The sequence below is a fragment of the Eubalaena glacialis genome, chromosome 12, assembly GCF_028564815.1.
Source record: "Eubalaena glacialis isolate mEubGla1 chromosome 12, mEubGla1.1.hap2.+ XY, whole genome shotgun sequence".
Classification (NCBI taxonomy): Eukaryota; Metazoa; Chordata; class Mammalia; order Artiodactyla; family Balaenidae; genus Eubalaena; species Eubalaena glacialis.
In genome coordinates this window covers 70629762-70648697 of record NC_083727.1, presented here as the reverse complement: position 1 = coordinate 70648697, position 18936 = coordinate 70629762, and the positions used below count along the sequence as shown (strand labels likewise).

The window sequence follows — 18936 nt, the reverse complement described above, 5'->3', positions numbered from 1 at the left end:
AGAGAGCCCCCAGCCAGGAGCGGGCCCCTCTGCCCGCACTCCCCAGCCTGGCCCCTCGCTGCCACACAGAGCCACCAGTGCCATTGCCCTGGCCGGCAGCGCAGGCTGCAGCGGGAACGCCTCTCAGTGGCCAAACAGCTGCTTTTCTCTCCGGTATCACCTGTGGCAGCAGGTGGCAGCCAGGAGAAGGTCTTCCTCTCCTCTCGTGGGATAGAGTTCAAACTCGCCCTGATTTCTAGGGCGATCTCGTCCCTTGTTCCCCTTCCAGGGAAGAAAATGACCAAATCCTTATCCAGGAAGAAGCACCTAACGCCTTCCCTTGGACAACCTTGAGCTCTGCTTTAGGGAGCGTCCCAAAGGTTCTGCCTTCGTGAGGTTGCTCGCGAGGAGGACTGTCCGTCCTTCTGACCGCTGTCTGCTCACGTCCCACCTTCTGCCCTGACTCGGGCCGCCCGTGCTGGCAGATCTCCCGGGAGCTGTTCCTGCTTCTCCCCGCCTCCGTACACCCCCCCCCGCCTCGCCTCCTCCACACCTACCCCCGTTCCCGCCTGTGCAGGGGGGCCTGTACACACGGCCTCCTTCCCCCGGCCCAGCCCTGCGCTGTGCGTTGCTCTTGATTAGCCGGCAGTGGACGTGGCCTTGTAGCTTTACACAGGAATAAGCCCACCTTTGCCCCTACCCTGCTGGCTCCCAGGGTATTTTACCCAAGGGGGAGAGTTTTAATGGCTGGGAGGGGATGGGAGGGCTCATTCCAAGAATCATGGGGCGACAGAAACATATTTAGGAAAAGATTTTCTTCTGATCCCTGCTGTCTCTCAAAGGACACAGGATGATAAATATTTACTGTATTAGATCATGGATTTCTTTTTTTTTTCCTTTAAAAACCAAAACAAGTTTATTAAAGTAAACTTTTTTTTTTTTAGAGATCATGGATTTCTGATGCCTCCCACTAAAGGTGTCCAAAAGGGACCCCAGCGTAAATCCCACATAAGGTGAGTTCAGTGTACGTTCTCTCTTTCTGCTCCCTGGATACCTGGCAGCGAGCCCGCTGGTAGATGGGCGCTTTGTGCTGGGCCCTGCTGGTCCAGCTGCCTCCAAGGGCTGCTGTCTGGGGAGGGGCTGCCTGAGACCTGCGGGTCACCCTGTTGTTGGTTTTGAGCCCATTCAGTTCTCAACTATCAATCTTTCTCCATTTCCCCAATGTCTTGGTTTTGAGAAACATAGCAGGCCTTTTGTACCAGGCTTTTTTGTTTGTTTCTTTGAGGGATGTTAAAATATTAATTTTGAGATTTTTTTTTAGTTGTATCTACCGTATTTCAGGTTATTTTCGTTGATGTCAGATAGATGTGTGTATGACATGTTTATGGTTCTTTTTTTAACCCTTCCTGGTTTGTTTTTTTTAGAGGAAACTTTGAAGATAAACTCCTTGATATATATTTTTTTTTCTTTAGCAACTTGTTATCACTGGAAGCAAAGGGGAAAAGTGACCTCTTTTTGCATTGGTTATATTTGTTTGTTTGTTTTCATCTATTTATTTATTTATTTTTGACGGCATTGGGTCTTCGTTGCTGCTTGCGGGCTTTCTCTAGTTGCGGTGAGCAGGGGCTACTCTTCTGTGCGGTGCGCGGGCTTCTCATTGCAGTGGCTTCTATTGTTGCGGAGCACGGGCTCTAGAGCGCAGGCTCAGTAGTTGTGGCTCACGGGCTTAGTTGCTCCGCGGCATGTGGGATCTTCCCGGACCAGGCCTTGAACCCGTGTCCCCTGCATTGGTAGGCGGATTTGTAACCACTGCGCCACTAGGGAAGTCCTGTATTTGGTTTTTGGGGTTTTTCGTTTTTGTTTTCCTGGTTTTTTTTTGTTTGTTTTTTCTTTGTTTGTTTGTTTGTTTTGGCTGCCCCGTGTGGCTTGTGGGATTTTAGTTAGTTCCCTGACCAGGGATTGAACCCGAGCTCTCAGCAGTGAGAGCGTGGAGTCCTAACCACTGGATTGCCAGGAATTTCCTCATTGGTTGTACTTGTATGTCACAAATAAAAGATACTTTGTTCAGCTGAAAAAAAAAAAATTAATATTCTCAGTGGAATCTGGAGTGAAATACTGGACCTCTCCTCTGAAGGATATATTTCCACCAGGGTTTCAGAAACTGTTCATGTAATGCCAAAATGAACTGAAGTAAGAAACACTCCCTTTAAAAAGCAGGTGTCTGATAGGCAGGTCACTTAGATATAAGAAGTTTCTGACTACAAGCCAGTCATTTGTTTTTTTTGAAAACGAGAAGCTTGGTGGAGTAAATACAGAATTAACATTCTCAAGTTGAACAGACTCAAATCTTTATATTAAAACAGTAATTATCTTGCTTGTGTGCTGGATGATGAAAGGTCATTGAGGAAAAAATAGAGGGAATATTGAAGGGCATGTGCTTAATAAAAATGTTCACCCCATCATCTAATGATTAGATATTATTTAATAGCTTATTAGATCCTGGGAGAGAACAGACTAAGATTAATTTCATGATTATAAGAAACCAATACCGAGACTTGCAAGAGCAAGTTTGTTGAAAATTATGCTCTAGCTTTTCTACGGTTGAAACACTATAACTTCCTGTCATTTAGATAGTGAACTGGGCCTTGCATGATCACAGGCTTGGGTTCACATGATAAAAATAAATAATCCAATGAACCTCCTTCCTGAGAGAAAATCTTTCAGAGCTAGAGGAAAAAGAGAAGGCTTAGTCTGTGCAGCCTGGGGTTTCTGTGGTTTACATCATACATATGCAAACACAATCCCTCAGGACACTTAACAAGTAATAAGTAATTATAACCCCTTTATTCAGAATCCAGTAACTAGGTTGACAGTAAAGCAACTCTGTGGGGCTTTCTTTTTGGTGGGTGTGAGTTTATGACAGCAAGTATAACCTTTTCCAAACTTTGAATCGCTATTGACCCTGTATTATATATTCCACATGCCTTACCTAACTTAATCTTCACAAACAACTGTGCAAGATAGATGAGAAAATTGAAGTTAAGGAGGGACTTCCCAGTGGTCCAGTGGTAAACAATCAGCCTTCCAATGCAGGGGACGTAGGTTCAATCCCAGGACAGGGAACTAAGATGCCACATACCACGGGGCAACTAAGACCTCGCACCACAATTACTGAGCCCGCGTGCCTCAACTAGAGAGCCCGCGTGCTGCAAACTACAGAGCCCATGCACCCTGGAGCCTGCGCACCACAACTAGAGAGAAAAAACCCACACGCCGCAACTAGAGAGAAGCCCACGCGCTGCAACGAAGAGCCCACACGCCGCGACAAAGATCCTGCATGCCACAATGAAGACCCGATGCAGCCAAAAAAATAAAAATAAAAAATGAAGTTAAGGAGAAAAGATAACTTGCCTGTGATTGTGTAGTTTATAAATAATGAAGACAGGATTTGGACCAAAGAAGGGTTTTGCCAGTGACTTCATTTTTAGCCAGTACCTTCCTCTTAACAAAAGAAGTAGCAATGAGGAAACTAGAAGATCCTAGGTTTTGTGGCTGTAACTCACTTTTTTAAAAAATATGGAACACTTCACGAATTTGCATATTCGTGGAGTGCATTGCGTATGGTCAGGGGCCATGCTAATCTTCTCTGTATCGTTTCAATTTTAGTGTACGTGCTACAGAAGTGAGCACTGTAATTCACACTTGGCCGATAAAGAGAGACCAAAAACGGTTGATTGGCACTACAAATAAACCCATGCAATATATTAGACCTGACCCCTAGCAATATTTTCTTTACCTGCCTTCAGTCATTAAGCTTCAACACTCTTAATCAATGGATACGTATGTCAGCTGGGTTTATTGCATATGAAAAATGCCCAGGAACAAACATAAAATAATATGTTGTTCCCAGGAGCAAGTAAGAGATTATTGATCATGATACATGAGAGTTCACTCAGGTGCTTTGATGTAGTTAAGTGAGCAAGAGAAAAGAAGAACAGGTTGGTGAAATAGAGCTCCTGTAAAGAGGTGGATATTCTCCATGCTTTTGACAAACTTAGTTTATGAGTAGAAATCTGTGCCACAGAGCTTGCCACCCAGCAACCACACAAAACCTAGTAACGCTTACCTGGTAACTGCTCAGAATAACTTAATTCTCTTGTTTTCAAAGCTAGTAATATGAGACACAAAAGGAAAACATAGGGAATCTAAAGAAATTACAGGGAGGTGGAATCTTTGCCAAGGCTGGACTTAGTATTCTGGCAAAGCTTTCTCTAATTAGGATAGGATAGGACATTTTAATCTATAGGATAGGATATTTTCCAGGATAATTTTGAATACACTATTATTGTTAATAATCATTGCTTATGAATTCATTAAGTAAAGAAATTTATATGTGTTCTGCTCGTAGAATTTCATACAAAGTCTTCATGGCAATATCCCAATATCTCTATTCCTTCTCAGCATTCTTCACTGGTTCCTCTGCCTCTGCTCACGTCTTACAATTGGGACCTCTGAAGTATTTGTCCTTCACTCACCTTTCTTTTTCTCTCTCCCTATTCTCTTGGCTTCAGCCATCATGTCTATGGATTTGATCCCTCATCTGTATTACCAGCTCACATTTCGCTCGAATTCTAGGCAGTTTTTTCCATCACTGTGTCTGACATCTTCATTTATCAATGTGTTTACTAGTTTCTTTTCAAAGTCATTAGAATGGCCTAGACTAGTCTCGTCGTTGTCCTTTGAGTATGCCAGGCACATTCCCACCTGCAGGCCTTTGCATCCGCCATTTCCTCTGGCTGGAACACTGTTCCCCTGCATATGCATGGCTTGCTCCCTTGCCTCCTTCATGTCTTTATCTAGTGTCAATGAGAGCTTCCTGACCACCCTCTTTAAAACTGCAACACAAACTATGCTAGACCCCTGTATTCCCTGTTCCCTCTCCCTGCCTTACTCTTCTCCATAGCAATTAGCACTTCTAAAATTTATGTGTTGCTTATTTGTCTATTGTCTATCTCTCCATGCTAGCTTCCGAGGGCAGGAATTTTTTTGTCTAATGTGTTCAATTCTACATCCCTGGTGCTTACAACAGTGGTGCAAAGTAGGCACCCAATATTACCTGTTGAATGGAATGAATGAAAGAATGAATGAATGATTACCCCACTGGCACCTCACGTAAAACTCCTTCTTTTTTGTAAATCTGCTCCTCTTCCTTCCCATAAATAGTAACATCAGCCTCCTTCCACTCACTCAGACCAAAAATCTCAATCACTTTCAACAATACCTCTCTTTATCCCTTTGTTCAGTAACATGTCAAATTATTTTAAGTCATCTTGAAATCCCACTTACCCACCTCTTACTACCTATTCCATTTCTATTTCCCCAGCCCTGGTCCAGGGTCTCATCACCTCTCCTGCCCTTCACAGAGACTGCTGCATAAGTTCAAGCCTCACTTGCCTCCAGCCTCTATTCTTCCTAAAATGCCATGTCAGATCATATCATGCCCTGTTCTAAATCCTTAGCATGGAATTGAAGACTGTCCATGACCTGATCTCAAACCATTCTGCAATCCTTACCTGTCCACATGCTCTGTACCCAGACACGTTAGACAGCTCCCAGTATCCCAAAGCCATGAGGTACTGTGATGACTCCAAGCCTTGCTCGTGTTGTTCCCTCAGCTGCCCTTGTTCTGAAAGTGTTCCCTGATCTCTCTCTCTCCTCCACTTCCCACCACTTTGTTGATACCTCTGTTTTAGCACTTACTCATTTAATCTTAAATGTTAAATGTTCGTCTCTCACCACAAACCACAATCGCTTTGAGAACTGCCAGCAGGCATCATTTATCTTTATACAAATCATAGTGCCTAGCCCAGTGTTTGATGGAGTAGGGGCTAAGGAAATATGTATCGACTTGCTGAGTGAAATGTGAGTACATATTGAAAGTTCCATGTAGTGTGGTGGGATAGAAATTCTCTAATAGGATTCAGAAAAAAAGGCACCGGTTTAATAAGGGCACGATTTAGGCTAATTTTTACTCATTATTCAGACCAGATTATAGGACCACTGAGGAAAACCTACCACATGGCCCTAGTCTAAACCAGCACAGACTATGCTTTATTCGTAACGCTGGTCTCAATCATATGTGACAGATGAATTCCCCCAGCCCCACGCCCAGCATCACAACTACCACTCCCATTTCCGGGCTGGGCAACTACCAAGCTATGAAATAGAATCGTTACTTACATAAGCAAATCAAAATGAAGATAATTGGTGGGAGAAGGGGGAAGGGTGTGGGAGGGATAATTCCATACATTTCATCTTATTTTATTCATCATATTTGATTTCATTTTATCTCACCTTTAAAAATAAATATATAGAAATGTGCTTAAATGCATAAATGTGACTGTATCGACATACTTTTATTGTATATTCATGTTTTTCTTCTTTTTCTTCTTTGCTAGCTCCCCCTCCCTCACCTTCCCCCTTTTTCGCCTTAGCCCATGTTAACAGTCTACCATAATTTTCTTCCTTCTCACACAAGCATATGAGAAATCTATTAATCATATACACATGTAGGAGTTTGTAATTGTTTGTTTTATAAAAACTGGATTATTTTATGCACTCTTTTCTCAATCATGTTACCTCTTGATAATCCCTCCAAATCAACTGGAATAGGTAGGTCCTAGTAGGTAGATTCTTTGTACTGGCTGCATAAAATTCCCCCATCTTATTTATACAGGATAGATTCCTGGGAGTGAAATTTCTGGGTCAGAGTGTATTTGTATTTATAATTTTAATACTGTTGCCAGATGTTATATTACCAAAAGGCTATAGCAACGCATATTTTCACCTGCAGTAAATGAGGGAACCCTTTGCCCTGCATTCCCACCAGCAATTGGTATTGTTGGGCTTTTCAATTTCCATCTGTCTGAGAGTTATAAAATGACATCTTGGGGTTACTTAAATTTGCATCTCCAGATCACTAGTGAGTTTGAGAATATTCATATGTTTGCTACCTATCTGAATTTTCTCTTCTGTGAATTGTTTGTTCATGCTTTTTGATTATATCTCTACTGGAGTCTTTTGGCAACTTGTCTCAATTTGCAAGAGGTCTTTGAATATTATAAATATTAAACGTTTGTCTGTTCTCTGTATTGCATATATTTTCCCATGGCTTTCATTTGCATTTTGACTTAGTTTATAATATTTTTTGCTATATGTACATAATCAAACTTTTCTTTAACAGTTTCTAGATTTGCAGTCATGGGTAAGGTGTCTCCAGCCCCTAGATATTCCATATAGACACCTAGATTTTGTTATAATATATTAATATTTTTACATTAAAATTTTAACCCATTTGAAATTTTTTTCTTTTGATTTAAGATGCAGATAAAGGTAGGAGTACAAGTTTATTTTTAATATTTATTTATTTGGCTGCCCTGAGTCTTAGTTGTGTCACGCGGGATCTTTAGTTGCAGCATGCGAGCTCTTTTAGTTGTGGCATGTGGGCTCTTAGCTGCATCATGCGGGATCTAGTTCCCTAACCAGGGATCGAACCCTGGTCCCCTGCATCAGGAGCGCAGAGTCTTAACCACTGGACCACGAGGGAAGTCCCACAAGCTTATTCTTTATATTAATAGACAGTTGTGCCAGCAACATTTTGTAAATAATTCATCCTTTCTCACTGAATTGAGGTATCTGCCAGTTTTGCATTTATTAGTTCTCACATATAATGGGATATATATTTTTATTTTTTTTAAGTTATTATCTTAAAAAATTTATTGAGGTAAATTGACATAAAACATTATATTAATTTCAGATGTACAACACAATGATATAATATCTGTATATATTTCAAAATGATCACCATAAGTGTAGTCAACATCTGTCACTACACATAGCTAAAATTTTTTTTCTTCACATGAGGACTATTAGGATCTCCTCTCTTAGCAACCTTCAAATATGCTACACAGAATTTTTTTTTTTTTACTATTTTTTTAATAGATCTTTATTGGAGTATAATTGCTTCACAATACTATGCTAGTTTCTGTTGCACAACAAGGCAAATCAGCCATATGCATACACATGTCCCCATATCCCCTCCCTCTTGAGCCTCCCTCCCATCCTCCCTATCCCAGCCCTCTAGGTCATCACAAAGCACCGAGGCGATCTCCCTGTGCTATGCTGCTGCTTCCCACCAGCCAACTATTTTACATTAGTTAGTGTATATATGTCAATGCTACTCTCATTTGCCCCAGCTTCGCCCTCCCACCCCATGTCATCAAGTCCATTCTCTATGTCTACCTCTTTTATTCCTGCCCTGCAAATAGGCTCATCAGTACCATTATTTTTTTTTTTAGATTCCATATATATGCGTTAGCATACAGTATTTGTTTTTCTCTTTCTGACTTACTTCACTCTGTATGACAGACTCTAGGTCCATCCACCTCACTACAAAAAACTCAATTTCGTTTCTTTTTATGGCTGAGTAATATTCCATTGTATATATGTGCCACATCTTTATCCATTCACCTGTCGATGGACACTTAGGTTGCTTCCATGTCCTGGCTATTATAAACAGTGCTGAAATGAACATTTTGGTGCATGTCTCTTTTTGAATTATGGTTTTCTCAGGGTACATGCCCAGTAGTGGGATTGCTGGGTCATATGGTAGTTCTATTTTTAGTTTTTTAAGGAACCTCCATACTGTTTTCCATAGTGGTTGTATCAATTTACATTCCCACCAACAGTACAAGATGGTTCCCTTTTCTCCACACCCTCTCCAGCATTTCTTGTTTCTAGATTTTTTGATAATGGCCATTCTGACCAGCGTGAGGTGATATCTCATTGTAGTTTTGATTTGCATTTCTCTAATAATTAGTGATGTTGAGCATCTTTTCATGTGCCTCTTGGCCATCTGTATGTCTTCCTTGGTGAAATGTCTATGTAGGTTTTCCACCCATTTTTTAACTGGATTGTTTGTATTTTTGATATTGAGCTCCATAAGCACTTTGTATATTTTGGAGATTAATCCTTTGTCTGTTTTTTCATTTGCGAATACTTTCTCCCATTCTGAGGGTTGTCTTTTTGTCTTGTTTATGGTTTCCTTTGCTGTGCAAAAGCTTTTAAGTTTAATTAAGTCCCATTTGTTTATTTTTGTTTTTATTTCTGTTGCTCTAGGAGGTGGGTCAAAAAAGATCTTCCTGAGGTTTATGTCAAAGAGTGTTTTTCCTATGTTTTCCTCTAAAAGTTTTATAGTGTTTGGTATTACATTTAGGTCTTTAATCCATTTGGAGTTTATTTTTGTGTATGGTGTTAAGTAGTATTCTTTTTTTTTTTCTCTCTCATGTTTGCTTGGCATAAATTATTTAATGTACTTCTGGGTGCAATTTACACCATGTTAACACTTTTTAAAAAAAATATATTTATTTATTTTTTTTTTTTTAACATCTTTATGAGAGTATAATTGCTCCACAATGGTGTTTCAGCCTCTGCTCTATAACAAAGTGAATCAGCCACACACAGACACATGTCCCCACATCTCCTCCCTCCCGCGTCTCCCTCCCTCCCACCCTCCCTATCCCACCCCTCTAGGTGGTCACAAAGTACCGAGCTGATCTCCCTGTGCTATGCGGCTGCTTCCCACTAGCTATCTATTTTACCTTTGGTAATGTATATATGTCCATGCCACTCTCTCACTTTGTCCCAGCTTACCCTTCTCCCTCCCTGTATCCTCAAGTGCATTCTGTAGTAGGTCTGCATCTTTGTTCCTGCCTTGCCCCTAGGTTCTTCTGACCATTTTCTTTTTTTTTTTTTTTTTTTGATTCCATATATATGTGTTAGCATACGATATTTGTTTTTCTCTTTCTGACTTACTTCACTCTGTATGACAGACTCTAGGTTCATCCACCTCACTACAAATAACTCAGTTTCGTTCCTTTTTATGGCTGAGTAATATTCCATTGTATATATGTGCCACATCTTCTTTATCCATTCATCTGTTGATGGACACTTAGGTTGCTTCCATGTCCTGGCTATTGTAAGTAAAGCTGCATTGAGCATTTTGGTACATGACTCTTTTTGAATTATGGTTTTCTCAGGGTATATGCCCAGTAGTGGGATTGCTGGGTCGTATGGTAGTTCTATTTTTAGTTTTTTAAGGAACCTCCATACTGTTCTCCATAGTGGCTGTATCAATTTACATTCCCACCAACAGTGCAAGAGGGTTCCCTTTTCTCCACACCCTCTCCAGCATTTATTGTTTGTAGATTTTTTGATGATGCCCATTCTGACCGGTGTGAGATGATATCTCATTGTAGTTTTGATTTGCATTTCTCTAATGATTAATGATGTTGAGCATCCTTTCATGTGTTTGTTGGCAATCTGTGTGTCTTCTTTGGAGAGATGTCTATTTAGGTCTTATGCCCATTTTTGGATTGGGTTTGTTTTCTTGATATTGAGCTGCATGAGTTGCTTGTGTGTTTTGGAGATTAATCCTTTGTCAGTTGCTTCATTTGCAAATATTTTCTCCCATTCTGAGGGTTGTCTTTTCGTCTTGTTTATGGTTTCCTTTGCTGTGCAAAAGCTTTTAAGTTTCATTAGGTCTCATTTGTTTATTTTTGTTTTTATTTCCGTTTCTCTAGGAGGTGGGTCAAAAAGGATCTTGCTGTGATTTATGTCATAGAGTGTTCTGCCTATGTTTCCTCTAAGAGTTTGATGGTGTCTGGCCTTACATTTAGGTCTTTAATCCATTTTGAGTTTATTTTTGTGTATGGTGTCTTTTACATGTAGCTGTCCAGTTTTCCTAGCACTACTTATTGAAGAGGCTGTCTTTTCTCCATTGTATACTCTTGCCTCCTTTATCAAAGATAAGGTGACAGTATATGCGTGGGTTTATCTCTGGGCTTTCTATCCTGTTTCATTGATCTATATTTCTGTTTTTGTGCCAGTGCCATACTGTCTTGATTACTGTAGCTTTTTAGTATAGTCTGAAGTCAGGGAGCCTGATTCCTCCAGCTCCATTTTTCTTTCTCAAGATTGCTTTGGCTATTCAGGGTCTTTTGTGTTTCCATACAAATTGTGAAATTTTTTGTTCTAGTTCTGTGAAAAATGCCACTGGTAGTTTGATAGGGGTTGCATTGAATCTGTAGATTGCTTTGGGTAGTAGAGTCATTTTCACAATGTTGATTCTTCCAATCCAAGAACATGGTATATCTCTCCATCTGTTTGTATCATCTTTAATTTCTTTCATCAGTGTCTTATAATTTTCTGCATACAGGTCTTTTGTCTCCTTAGGTAGGTTTATTCCTAGATATATTATTCTTTTGGTTGCAATGGTAAATGAGAATATGTCCTTAATTTCACTTTCAGATTTTTCATCATTAGTGTATAGGAATGCAAGAGATTTCTGTGCATTAATTTTGTATCCTGCTACTTTACCAAATTCATTGATTAGCTCTAGTAGTTTTCTGGTGGCATCTTTAGGATTCTCTATGTATAGCATCATGTCATCCGCAAACAGTGACAGTTTTACTTCTTCTTTTCCAATTTGGATTCCTTTTATTTCTTTTTCTTCTCTGATTGCTGTGGCTAAAACTTCCAAAACTATGTTGAATAATAGTGGTGAGAGTGGGCAACCTTGTCTTGTTCCTGATCTTAGTGGAAATGGTTTCAGTTTTTCACCCTTGAGGACGATGTTGGCTGTGGGTTTGTCATATATGACCTTTATTATGTTGAGGAAAGTTCCCTCTATGCCTACTTTCTGGAGAGTTTTTGTCATAAATGAGTGTTGATTTTGTCGAAAGCTTTCTCTGCATCTATTGAGATGATTGTATGGTTTTTCTCCTTCAATTTGTTAATATGGTGTATCACGTTGATTGATTTGCATATATTGAAGAATCCTTGCATTCCTGGAATAAACCCCACTTGATCAAAATGTATGATCCTTTTAATGTGCTGTTGGATTCTGTTTGCTAGTATGTTGTTGAGGATTCTTGCATCTATGTTCATCAGTGATATTGGCCTGTAGTTTTCTTTCTTTGTGACATCTTTGTCTGGTTTTGATATCAGAGTGATGGTGGCCTCATAGAATGAGTTTGGGAGTGTTCCTCCCTCTGCTATATTTTGGAAGAGTTTGAGAAGGATAGGTGTTAGCTCTTCTCTAAATATTTCACAGAATTCGCCTGTGAAGCCATCTGGTCCTGGACTTTTGTTTCTTGGAAGATTTTTAATCACAGTTTCAATTTCAGTGCTTGTGATTGGTCTGTTCATATTTTCTATTTCTTCCTGGTTCAGTCTCGGAAGGTTGTGAATTTCTAAGAATTTGTTCATTTCTTCCAGATTGTCCATTTTATTGGCCTATAGTTGCTTGTAGTAATCTCTCATTATCCTTTGTATTTCTGCAGTGTCAGTTGTTACTTCTCCTTTTTCATTTCTAATTCTGTTGATTTGAGTCTTCTCCCTTTTTTCCTTGATAAGTCTGGCTAATGGTTTATCAATTTTGTTTATCTTCTCAAAGAACTAGCTTTTAGTTTTATTGATCTTTGCTATCATTTCCTTCATTTCTTTTTCATTTATTTCTGATCTGATCTTTATGATTTCTTTCCTTCTGCTAACTTTGGAGTTTTTTTGTTCTTCTTTCTCTAATTGCTTTAGGTTTAAGGTTAGGTTGTTTATTTGAGATGTTTCTTGTTTCTTAAGGTAGGCTTGTATAGCTATAAACTTCCCTCTTAGAACTGCTTTTGCTGCATCCCATAGGTTTTAGGTCGTTGTGTTTTCATTGTCATTTGCTTCTAGGTATTTTTTGATTTCCTCTTTGATTCCTTCAGTGATCTCTTGGTTATTAAATGCTGTGTTGTTTAGCCTCCATGTGTTTGTATTTCTTACAGATGTTTTCCTGTAATTGATATCTAGTCTCATAGCATTGTGGTCAGAAAAGATACTTGATACAATTTCAATTTTCTTAAATTTACCAAGGCTTGATTTGTGACCCAAGATATGATCTATCCTGGAGAATGTTCCATGAGCACTTGAGAAGAATGTGTATTCTGTTGTTTTTGGATGGAATATCCTATAAATATCAATTAAGTCCATCTTGTTTAGTGTATCATTTAAAGCTTGTGTTTCCTTATTTATTTTAATTTTGGATGATCTGTCCATTGGTGAAAGTGGGGTGTTAAAGTCCCCTACTATGATTGTGTTACTGTCGATTTCCGCTTTTATGGCTGTTAGTATTTGCCTTATGTATTGAGGTGCTCCTATGTTGGGTGCATAAATATTTACAATTGTTATATCTTCTTCTTGGATTGATCCCTTGATCATTATGTAGTGTCCTTCTTTGTCTTTTGTAATAGTCTTTGTTTTAAAGTCTATTTTGTCTGATATGAGAATTGCTACTCCAGCTTTCTTTTGATTTCCATTTGCATGTAATATCTTTTTCCATCCCCTGACTTTCAGTCTGTATGTGTCCCTAGGTCTGAAGTGGGTCTCTTGTAGACAGCATATATACAGGTCTTGTTTTTGTGTCCATTCAGCCAGTCTGTGTCTTTTGGTTGGAGCATTTAATCCATTTACATTTAAGGTAATTATCGATATGTATGTTCCTATTACCATTTTCTTAATTGTTTTGGGTTTATTATTGTAGGTCTTTTCCTTCTCTTGTGTTTCCTGCCTAGAGAAGTTCCTTTAGCATTTGTTGTAAAGCTGGTTTGGTGATGCTGAATTCTCTTAGCTTTTGCTTGTCTGTAAAGCTTTTAATTTCTCTGTCAAATCTGAATGAGATCCTTGCTGGGTAGAGTAATCTTGGTTGTAGGTTTTTCTCTTTCATCACTTTAAATATGTCCTGTCACTCCCTTCTGGCTTGCAGAGTTTCTGCTGAAAGATCTGCTGTTAACCTTATGGGGATTCCCTTATGTGTTACTTGTTGTTTTTCCCTTGCTGCTTTTAATATTTGTTCTTTGTATTTAATTTTTGATAGTTTGATTAATATGTGTCTTGGCGTGTTTCTCCTTGGATTTATCCTGTATGGGACTCTCTGTGCTTCCTGGACTTGATTAACTATTTCCTTTCCCATATTAGGGAAGTTTTCAACTATAATCTCTTCAAATGTTTTCTCAGTCCCTTTCTTTTTCCCTTCTTCTTCTGGGACCCCTATAATTCCAACGTTGGTGTGTTTAATGTTGTCCCAGAGGTCTCTGAGACTGTCCTCAGTTCTTTTCATTCTTTTTTCTTTATTCTGCTCTGCAGTAGTTATTTCCACTATTTTATCTTCCAGGTCACTTATCCGTTCTTTTGCCTCAGTTATTCTGCTATTGATCCCTTCTAGAGAATTTTTAATTTCATTTATTGTGTTGTTCATCTCTGTTTGTTTGTTCTTTAGTTCTTCTAGGTCCTTGTTAAACGTTTCTTGTATTTTCTCCATTCTATTTCCAAGATTCTGGTTCATCTTTACTATCATTACTCTGAATTCTTTTTCAGGTAGACTGCCTATTTCCTCTTCATTTGTTAGGTCTGGTGGGTTTTTGCCTTGCTCCTTCATCTGCTGTGTGTTTCTCTGTCTTCTCATTTTGCTTAACTTACTGTGTTTGGAGTCTCCTTTTCGCAGGCTGCAGGTTCGTAGTTCCTGTTGTTTTTGGTGTCTGTCCCCAGTGGCTAAGGTTGGTTCAGTGGGTTGTGTAGGCTTCCTGGTGGAGGGGACTAGTGCCTGTGTTCTGGTGGATGAGGCTGGATCTTGTCTTTCTGGTGGGCAGGTCTACGTCTGGTGGTGTGTTTTGGGGTGTCTGTGGCCTTATTATGATTTTAGGCAGCCTCTGTGCTAATGGATGGGTTTTTTTTCCTGTCTTGCTAGTTGTTTGGTATAGGGTGTCCTGCACTGTAGCTTGCTGGTCATTGAGTGGAGCTGGGTCTTGGCAGTGAGATGGAGATCTCTGGGAGATTTTCTCCATTTGATATTACGTGGAGCTGGGAGGTCTCTTGTGGACCAGTGTCCTGAACTTGGCTCTCCCACCTCAGTGGCACAGCCCTGATGCCTGGCTGGAGCACCAAGAGCCTGTCCTCCACAGGGCTCAGAATAAAAGGGAGAAAAAAAAGAAAGAAAGAAGAGGATAAAATAAAATAAAATAAAGTTATTAAAATAAAAAATAAAAACTAATTAAGAAAAAAAATTTTTTAAGTAATAAAAATAAAACGGATAGACAGAACCCTAGGACAAATGGTAAAAGCAAAGCTATACAGACAAAATCACACACAGAAGCATAAACATACACACTCACAAAAAGAGAAAAAGGGGAAAAATATATATATATATCGTTGCTCCCAAAGTCTACCTCCTCAATTTGGGATGATTCATTGTCTATTCAGGTATTCCACAGATGCAGGGTACATCAAGTTGACTGTGGAGATTCAATCCGCTGCTCCTGAGGCTGCTGGGAGAGATTTCCCTTTCTCTTCTTTGTTCGCACAGCTCCTGGGGTTCAGCTTTGGATTTGGCCTCGCCTCTGCATGTAGGTCGCCTGAGGGCATCTGTTGCCGCCCAGACAGGACGGGGTTAAAGGAGCAGCTGCTTCGGGGGCTCTGGCTCACTCAGGCCGGGGCGGGGGGTAGGGTACGGATGCGGGGCGAGCCTGCGGCGGCAGAGGCCAGCGTGACGTTGCACCAGCCTGAGGCATGCCGTGCATTCTCCCAGGGGAGTTGTCCCTGGATCACGAGACCCTGGCTGTGGCGGGCTGCACAGGCTCCCGGGAGGGGCGGTGTGGATAGTGACCTGTGCTTGCACACAGGCTTCTTGGTGGCTGCAGCAGCAGCCTTAGCGTCCCATGCCCGTCTCTGGGGTCTGCGCTGATAGCCGCGGCTCGCGCCCGTCTCTGGAGCTCCTTTAAGTGGCGCTCTTAATCCCCTCTCCTCGCGCACCAGGAAACAAAGAGACAAGAAAAAGTCTCTTATCTCTTCGGCACCTCCAGACTTTTTCCCGGACTCCCTCCCAGCTAGCCGTGGTGCACTAGCCCCTTCAGCCTGTGTTCACGCAGCCAACCCCAGTCCTCTCCCTGGGATCTGACCTCCGAAGCCCGAGCCTCAGCTCCCAGCCCCAACCCGTCCCGGAGGATGAGCAGACAAGCCTCTCAGGCTGGTGAGTGCTGGTCGGTGCCTATCCTCTGTGCGGGAATCTCTCCGCTTTGCCCTCTGCACCCCTGTTGCTGCGCTCTCCTCGTGGCTCCGAAGCTTCCCCCCTCCGCCACCAGTAGTCTCCACCCACAAAGGGGCTTCCAGTGTGTGGAAACCTTTCCTCCTTCATAGCTCCCTCCCACTGGTGCAGATCCCGTCCCTATTCTTTTGTCTCTGTTTTTTCTTTCTTCTTTTGCCCTACCCAGGTACGTGGGGAGTTTCTTGCTTTTGGAGAGGTCTGAGGTCTTCTGCCAGCGTTCAGTAGGTGTTCTGTAGGAGTTGTTCCACATGTAGATGTATTTCTGATGTATTTGTGGGGAGGAAGGTGATCTCCGAGTCTTACTCTTCCGCCATCTTGAAGCTCCTCCCATTAGGTAGTGTTCTAATTGCATTCTTTTACATGTAGCTGTCCAGTTTTCCCAGCACCACTTATTGAAGAGGCTGTCTTTTCTCCATTGTATGTTCTTGCCTCCTTTGTCATTAATTAAGTGCCCATATGTGTGTGGGTTTATCTCTGGGCATTGTATCCTATAACATTGATCTGTGTTTCTGTTTTTGTGCCAGTACCATACTGTCTTGATTACTGTAGGTTTGTGGTATAGTTTGAAGTCGGGGAGCCTGATTCCTCCAACTCTGTTTTTCTTTCTCAAGATTGCTTTGGCTATTTGGGGTCTTTTGTGTTTCCAAACAAATTGTAAAATTTTTTGTTCTAATTCTGTGAAGAATGCCATTGGTAATTTGATAGGGATTGCATTGAATCTGTAGATTGCTTTGGGTAGTATAGTCATTTTCACAATATTGTTTCTTCCAATCCAAGAACATGGTATATTTCTCCATCTGTTTATGTCATCTTCGATTTCTTTCATCAGTGTTTTATAGTTTTCTGAGTACAAGTCTTTTGCCTCCTTAGGCAGGTTTATTCCTAGGTATTTTATTCTTTTTGTTGTGATGGTAAATGGGATTGTTTCCTTAATTTCTCTTTCTGATTTTTCGTTGTTGGTGTATAGGAATGCCAGAGATTTCTGTGCATTAATTTTGTATCCTGCTACTTTACCAAATTCATTGATTAGTTCTAGTAGCTTTCTGGTGGCATCTTTAGGATTTTCTATGTATAGTATCATGTCATCTGCAAACAGTGACAGTTTTACTTCTTCTTTTCCAATTTGTATTCCTTTTATTTCTTTTTCTCTTCTGATTGCTGTGGCTAGGACTTCCAAAACTATGTTGAATAAGAGTGGTGAGAGTGGACATCCTTGTCTTATTCCTGATCTTAGTGGAAATGCTTTCAGTTTTTCACCATTGAGTATGATGCTTGCTGTGGGTTTGTTATATATGGCCTTTATTATGTTGAGGTAGGTTCCCTCTATGCCCATTTTCTGGAGAGTTTTTTGTCATAAATCGGTGTTGAATCTTGTCAAAAGCTTTTTCTGCATCTACTGAGATGATCATATGGTTTTTATTCTTCAATTAGTTAGTATGGTGTATCACATTGATTGATTTGTGTATATTGAAGAATCCTTGCATCCCTGGGATAAATCCCACTTGATCATGGTGTATGATCCTTTTAATGTGCTGTTGGTTTCTGTCTGCTAGTATTTTATTCAGGATTTTTGCATCTATGTTCATCAGTGATATTGGTCTATGTCTTTTTGTTGTGATATCTTTTTCTGGTTTTGGTATCAGGTGATGGTGGCTTCGTAGAATGAATTTGGGATTGTTTCTCCCTCTGCAATATTTTGGAAGAGTTTGAGAAGGATTGGTGTTAGTTCTTCTCTAAATGTTTGATATAATTCACCTGTGAAGGCATCTGGTCCTGGACTTTTGTTTGTTGGAAGATTTTTAATTATGGTTTCAATTTCATTACTTGTGATAGGTCTGTTTATATTTTCTAATTCTTCCTGGTTCAGTATTGGAAAATTGTACCTTTCCAAGAATTTGTCCATTTCTTCGTGGTTGTCCATTTTATTGGCATGTAGTTGTTTGTAGTAGTCTCTTATAATCCTTTGTATTTCTGCAGTGTCAGATGTGATTTCTCCTTTTTCGTTTCTAATTTTTTTGATTTGCCTCCTCTCCCTTTTTTTTCTTGGTGAGTCTGGCTAAGGGTTTATCAATTTTGTTTATCTTCTCAAAGAACCAGCTTTTAGTTTTATTGATCTTTGCTACTGTTTCTTTGTTTCTATTTCATTTATTTCTGCTCTGATCTTTATGATTTCTTTCCTTCTACTGACTTTGGGTTTTCTTTGTTCTTCTTTCTCTAGTTGTTTTAAGTGTAGGCTTAAATTGTTTATTTGAGATTTTTCTTGTTTCTTGAGGTGAGATTGAATTGCTATAAACTTCCCTCTTAGAACTGCTTTTGCTGTGTCCCATAGGTTTTGGGTTGTCGTGTTTTCGTTGTCATTTGTTTCTATGTATTTTTAAATTTCTTTCTTCAGTGATCTCTTGGTTATTTAGTAGCACACTGTTTAGCCTCCGTGTATTTGTGTTATTTACAGTTTTTTTCCTGTAATTGATTTCCAATCTCATAACATCATGGTCGGAAAAGATCCTTAATATGATTTCAATTTTCTTAAGTTTTCCAAGGCTTGATTTGTGACCCAAGATGTGATCTATCCTGGAGAATGCTGCATGTGCACTTGAGAAGAAAGTGTATTCTGCCAATTTTGGGTGGAATGTTCTATAAATATCAATTAAATTTATCTGATCTATTGTGTCATTTAAAGCTTGTGTTTTCTTATTTATTTTCTGTTTCGATGATCTGTCCATTGGTGAAAGTGGGGTGTTAAAGTCCCCTACTATGATTGT

The 18936-nt window shown here is 40.0% G+C and overlaps 1 pseudogene; it reads right to left on the bottom strand.

Annotated features, from left to right (window-relative positions):
* Positions 1–3549: 3549 nt before the first annotated feature.
* Positions 3550–3669, bottom strand: LOC133102714 (U6 spliceosomal RNA; annotated as a pseudogene).
* Between the last annotated feature and the right edge of the window lie 15267 nt (positions 3670–18936).